This window comes from Macaca nemestrina, chromosome 13, assembly GCF_043159975.1.
Source record: "Macaca nemestrina isolate mMacNem1 chromosome 13, mMacNem.hap1, whole genome shotgun sequence".
NCBI classification, from domain to species: domain Eukaryota; kingdom Metazoa; phylum Chordata; class Mammalia; order Primates; family Cercopithecidae; genus Macaca; species Macaca nemestrina.
The window spans coordinates 63,322,062-63,329,143 of NC_092137.1; positions in this window are offsets into that span (position 1 = coordinate 63,322,062).

Consider the following 7,082-nt stretch of genomic DNA (forward strand, 5'->3'; position numbering starts at 1 on the left):
AAATAACAAAATGGTTGTTGTTTTAAACCACTAAACATTGTGGTGGTTTATTTCACAATAGGTAAAGCCAAAACTAAACCTCTCTCTGTTGTACTTACTACTACAGTCTCATCTCTGACAGTTTACCTTTAACACTTTAAGATCTACCTTCACTAAGCTGCTTGAAGTTCCCCAAGTCCCCTCTGCCTTTTCTTCTAGGCTTTTTGTTCCCACTGTTAGAAACATTTTCTTTTCTTTTTTTCAGACAGGGTCTTGTCCTGTCACCCAGGCTGAAGTACAGTGGTGGAGTCACGGCTCACTATAGCCTTGAACTCCTGGGCTCAGGTGATCTGCCTACCTTAGCCTCCTAAGTATCTGGGACTACAGGCATGCACCACCATGCCTGGTTAACTTTTAAATTATTTGTAGAGACAGGGTCTCCCTATGTTGCCCAGACGTTTTGAACTCCTGGCCTCAAGTGATCCTCCCACCTAGGCCTTTCAAAGTGCTGGGAATACAGGAGCGAGCTCCCACACCTGGCCTAGAAACATTTTCTTATATAACTTATAACCCTCGCCCTACCAAATTCCTACTCAGCTTACAAGTTTTTGCTTAGACATCCCTAAAATCCTGGGTGACTAATTTAATTGCATTGCTTATGTCCTCTCATAGTAGCAAATACACTTGCTGGCAGAATAATGGTTAAGAATATATAGTTGAGCACTGTGATCTTTTAGCAAGTTGCTTATTCTCTCTAAGCCTCCAGTTTCTTCATCAGTAAAATGAGGATAATCATATAAATTAACCCATAAGTTTGTTGGGAGTATGTAAGAATATTCAAAAAACAGTTAACTATCATTAAACAAAGACATGGAATCAACCTAGGTGGCTATCAACAGTGGTATGTATGCACCGTGGAGTACTCTGCAGCCATGAAAAAAAATGAAATTGGCTGGGCGTGGTGGCTCACGCCTGTAATCCCAGCACTCTTGGAGGCTGAGGCAGGCAGATCACAAGGTGAGGAGATCGAGACCATCCTGGCTAACATGGTGAAACCCCATCACTACTAAAAATACAAAAACTTAGCTGGGTGTGGTGGTGGGCACCTGTAGTTCTAGCTACTTGGGAGGCTGAGACAGGGGAATGGCGTGAACCCGGGAGGTGGAGCTTGTAGTGAGCTGAGACGGTGCCATTGTACTCCAGCCTGGGCTCAGAAACAAAAAAGAATGAAATCATGTACTGTGCAGCAACATGGGTGCAGCTGGAGGCCATTATTCTAAGTGAATTAACACAGGAAGAGGAATCCAAATACTGTGTTCTCACAAGTGGGAGCTAAACATGGCACAGTAGACACTGAAGTAGGAGGGAGGGAGAAAGGCAAGGGTTGAAAAACTATTAGGTACTATGCTTACTACCTGGGTGGATCATTTGTATCCCAGACCTCAGCATCACTCAATATACCCATGTAACAAACCTGCACATATACCACTTGAATCTAAAATAGAAGTTGAAAACTTAAAAACCCAAAAAACTATTAATGATTATTAATGTTGTGAAAACATTATGATAGCCCAGGTGCAGTGACTTATGCCTGTAATCCCAGCACTTTGGGAGGCCGAGGCAGGAGGATTTCTTGAGGCCAGGAGTTTGAGACCAACCTGGGCAACAACATAGTGAGACTTCGTCTCTACAAAAAATAAAAGTAGCTGGGCATGGTGGTGCCTGCTATAGTCCTAGCTGCTCAGGAGGCTGAGGTGGGAGAATTGCTTGAGTTTAGGAGGTTGAGGCTGCAGTAAGCTGAGATTGTGCCATTGCACTCCAGCCTGGGCAACAGAGCAGGACCCTGTCTCAAAAAGCAACAACAAAAACATTATCATAATTGTCTTTTTATCACTTTAGAGTCTGGCAAAGTGTCTACAACATAATATGTGCTATATGGAATGTCAGTGAGTCCAGGTGCAGTGGCTCATGCCTATAATCCCAGCACTTTGGGAGACTGTGATGGGAGGATTGCTTGAAGCCAGGAGTTCAAGGCCAGCCTGGGCAATGTAGTGAGACCCCATCTCCACAAAAATATTTTAAAAAATCAGCTAAGCGTGGTGTGTGTGCTCATAGTCCTAGCTATTCAGGAGACTGAAATGGGATTGCTTAAGCCCAGAAGTTCAGAGTTTCAGTGAGCTGTGATTATGCCACTGCACTCCAGCCTGGGTGACAGAGCAAAATCTGTTCTCAAAAAAAAAAAAAAAAAATTACTAAATGGATGAATGAATTCAGATTATTCACATTTCATCATATCAATCCAAATAAAAGCCTAACTTCATGCCTTTTAAAATTCTTATTTTAGTGAAATATATATAAATACAGATTTGTCATTTTGGCCTTTTTTTTTTTTTGAAACGAAGTCTCACTCTGCTATCCATGCTGGAGTACAGTGGTGCAGTCTTGGCTCACTGTAGCCTCCGCCTCCTGATTCAAGTGATTCTCCAGCCTCAGCCTCCTGAGTAGCTGGGACTGCAGGTGCACACCACCATGCCCAGATAGTTTTTGTATTTTTAGTAGAGACGGGGTTTCACCATGTTGGCTAGGCTTGTCTTGAACTCCTGACCTCAGGTGATCCGCCCGCCTTGGCCTCCCCAAGTGCTGGGATTATAGGCATGAGCCACTGTGCCTGACCCATTTTAGCCATTTTAAGTGTACAATTTAGTGGTGTTAATTACATTCACAATACTGTGCAACCATCACCACTATTTCCAAATTTTTTTTCAATTATTCCAAACAGAACCTCTGTGTCATTAAACAATAAACTGTAATTTTCCCCTTCCTCCAGAGTCTAGAAACCTTTAATATACTTTCCCTTTCTGTGAATTTACCCATTTTAGATTCTCATGTAAGTGAAATCATACAATATTTATCCCTTCGTGTCTGGTTTATTTTACTTAGCATAATGTCTTCAGGATTCATTCCTGTGGCATGTGTCAGAATTTTCTTCCTTTTAAGGCTATATTCTGTTGTATACATATATACATTTTGTTTATCCTTTGTTGGACACATGGGTTGTCTTCCTTTTAGCTGTTGTGAATAATACTGGTGTGAACATGGGTGTACAAATGTCTGTTCAAGCCTCTGCTTTGAATTATTTTGGGTATATACCCAAAAGTGGAATTGCTGGAATATGTGGTAATTCTATTTTTAATTTTTTGTGGGACCATCATATTTTCCATAGCAGCTGTACCATTTTACATTCCCCCCACCTCGGCAATGCACAAGTGTTCTCCTTTCTCCACGTCCTTGCTGACGCTTGTTTTTTTCGTTTTAATAATAGTCATCTTAATGGGTAGGAAGTGTTATTTCATTGTGATTTTGACTTGCATCTTCCTAATGATTAGTAATGGTGAGCATCTTTTCTTGTGCCTGTTGGCCATGTGTATATTTTCTTTGGAGAAATGTTTATTTAAGTCCCATGTCCATTTTAAAAATCAGATTGTTTTTATGTTATTGAATTATAGGAATTCTGTATATGTTCAGGATATTAAGTCCTTATCAGATATATGATTTGGAAATATTTTCTCCCATTCTGTTGGTTGCTGTTTCACTCTGCTGAGAGTATGTTTTGAGGTAGTTCAATTTATCTATTTGTTTATTTTGTTGCCTGTACTTTTGGTATCATATCCAATAAATTATTGCTAAATTCAGTGTCATGATGATTTCTCCCTTTTTTCTAAGAGTTTTGTAATTTTAGGTTTTATATTTAGGTCTTTGATCCATTTTGAGTTAATTTTTGTGTGTGGTGTAAAGTAAGACAACTTCTTTCTTTTGCATGTGGATATCCAGGTTTTCCAGCACCATTTATTGAAAAAGACTGTCTTTTCCCAATTGAGTGGTCTTGGCATCCTTGTCAAAAATCATTTGACAATATACTCTTAAGGTTTATTTCTAGGCTGTCTATTGCATTGGTCTTTACGTATGTCTTTATGCCAGTACTATACTTTTTCCATTATTTGTAGCATTTAAAAAATAAGTTTTATTGTATATTTAAGGTATATTTGTAGCTTTTGAAATCAGAATGTAAAAGTCCTCCAACTTTGTCATTTTTTTTTCAAGATTGTTTTTGCTTTTCTGAGACCCTGGGAATTTCCTATGAATTTTAGGATGGACTTTTCTATTTCTGCAAAAAATGCTATTGGGTCTTTGAATTGAATCTGTGTATTGCTTTGGGTGGCATTATCTTAGCAGTATTAAGACTTCCAATTCATGAACATTGGATGTCTTTCCATTTTATTTATGTTTTCCTTAATTTCTTTCATGAACATTGGATGTCTTTCCATTTATTTATGTTTTCCTTAATTTCTTTCAGCAAAATTTTGTAGTTTTCAGTGTACAAGTCTTGTACCTCCTTTGCTAAATTGATTCCTCAGTATTTTCTTTTTTTAAACCAAATTTTAATTATGGTAAAATACATATAACATTAACCATCTTAGCCATTTTTAGGTGTGCAGTTCAGTATTAAGTATTTACATTGTTGTACAGCCAATCGCCAGAACCCCTTTCATCTGTCAAAACAAACTCTGTATCTATGAAACAACCACTCTTCATTTTTCCTCCCCCAACCTGTGGCACACACCCTTCTACTTCCTGTCTCTAGGAATTTGAATCCTCTAATTACTTCATATAAGTGGCACCATACAATATTTGTCTTTGTGTGACTGGCTTATTTCACTTAGCATAATGTCCTCAAGGTTCATCTATGTTGTAGCATGTGTCAGAATTTTATTCCTTTTTTTTTTTTTTTTTTTTTTTTTTTGAGGTGGAGTCTCGCTCTGTCGCCCAGGCTGGAGTGCCTTGGATGATCTCGGCTCACTGCAAGCTCCGCCTCCTGGGTTCACACCATTCTCCTGCTTCAGCCTCCCAAGTAGCTGGGACTACAGGCACCTGCCACCACGCCCAGCTAATTTTTTTTTTTTTTTTTTTTGTATTTTCAGTAGAGACGGGGTTTCACTGTGTTAGCCAGGATGATCTTGATCTCCTGACCTCGTGATCCACCTGCCTCAGCCTCTCAAAGTGCTGGGATTACAGGCGTGAGCCTCTGCGCCCAGCCGAATTTTACTCCTTTTTAAAGTTGAATAATAATAATCTATTGTGGGGGTATATATATATGATATATATATGAGATAAACAATGTATGTGTCACTGGTAGATGACACTTGGGTTGCTTGCACTTTTTAGCTATTCTGAATAATCCTGCTCTGAACACGAGTGTACAAATGTATTAGTTCACTAGGAGTAGCATAACAAAATGCCACAGTCTGGGTGGATTAAACAACAGCAATTAATTTTCTCACAGTTGTAGAGGATAGAAGTCTGAGATCAGGGTGTTGTCGGGATCAGTTTTTCCTGAGGCCTGTCTCCTTGGCTTGCAGATGGTCATCTTCTCACTATGTGGACACATCCCTGGTGTCTCTTCTTCTTATAAGGTCACCAGTCATATTGGAGTAAGTCCTATCCATGTGACTTCATTTAACCTTAATTACCTTTTTAAATGCATTGTCTCCAAATATAGAGACATATTTGAGGTGTGCTGAGGGTTAGGACTTCAACATGTAAATTTTGAGGAGGACACAATTTAGTGTATAACAACAAATATCTGTTTGAGATTCTGCTTTCTTTTGTGTACATACCTAGAAGTAGAATTTCTGGTTCATATGGTAATTTAATTTTTAATTTTTTGAGGAACCACTGTACTGTTATCCAGAGCAGCTGTACCATTTTACATTCCCACCAACAGTGTACAGGGGTTTCAGTTTCTATACATCCCAAGCAACACTTATTGTTTTCTGTTTTTTTAATAATGGTCTTCCTAATGGTTGCATTTTATTCTTTTTGATAATGTTATAAATGAAATTGTTTTCTTCTTTCTTGTTTACTCCTAAGCTATAGAAATACAGCTGATCTTTGTGTGTGTTGATCTTGTATCCTGTAACTTTGCAGAATTCGTTTATTAGCTCTGACAGGTTAAAAACTTTTTTTTTTTTTTTTAGAGATGGGGTCTTGCTATGTTGCCCAGGCTGATCTTGAACTCCTGGTTTCAAGTGATCCTCTCACCTTGGCTATCCGAAGTATTGGGATTACAGTTATGAGCCACCATGCCTGGATTTTATGTGGGTTCGTTAGGGTTTTTTCTACATAGAAGATGATATGGTTAGGCTTTGTGTCTCCACCCAAGTTTCATTTTGAATTGTAATCCCCACAATCCCCATGTGTCAAGGGAGAAACCAGGTGAAGGTTACTGAATCATGGGGGCAATTTCCCCCATGCTGTTCTGGAGATAGGGGGTGAGTTCTGACAATATCTGATGGTTTTGTAAGGGGCTCTTCCCCGTTCGCTAGGCACTCCTCCTTCCTGCCACCTTGTGAAGAAGAAGCCTTGTTTCCCCTTCGCCTTCTGCTATGATTGTAAGTTTCCCGACACTTCCCCAGCCATGCTGAACTGTGAGTCAATTAAACCTCTTTCTTCCATAGATTACTCAGTCTCGGGCAGTTCTTTGTAGCAGTATGAAAACAGACTAATACAGAAGATCATTTCATCTGCAAACAGAGTTTTACTTCTTCCTTTCCAATTTGAATGCCTATAATTTTCTTTTTCCTCCCTAATTGTTCTGACTAGAAATCCAGTACTTTTTGAATAGAAGTGACAAAAGCAGGCACCCCTGACTTGTTCCTGATCTTACAAGAAATCAAGCCTATTTTTTTCTGTAAAGTAAAAATTTCCACCTGTGGAGAAAGTCTTTCAGATTTGGGATACACTACCATTATCTTGGTTTGAATGAGGAAACACAAGAGCTTATTAAGCACAAGAGCAAAAAATATGGAATGGAAAGAGTCGTTTGAAGCTGATTGGTAGGTATGGGAGAACCTCACTAGGCTTGACAAAATGTTGAAACACAGGTGGGGTCAGAGATACACAAGACTCACCCCACCACTAGGAGGCAGTCCCTAGCTGTTTCAGGGCTAGTTTCTGAAAGTGTGAGCAGCATTCTATGAGTTACTAGCAACTATAATGGATGTTCATAGGATATGACAGATATTTTTGTAAATTAGGAATAAACA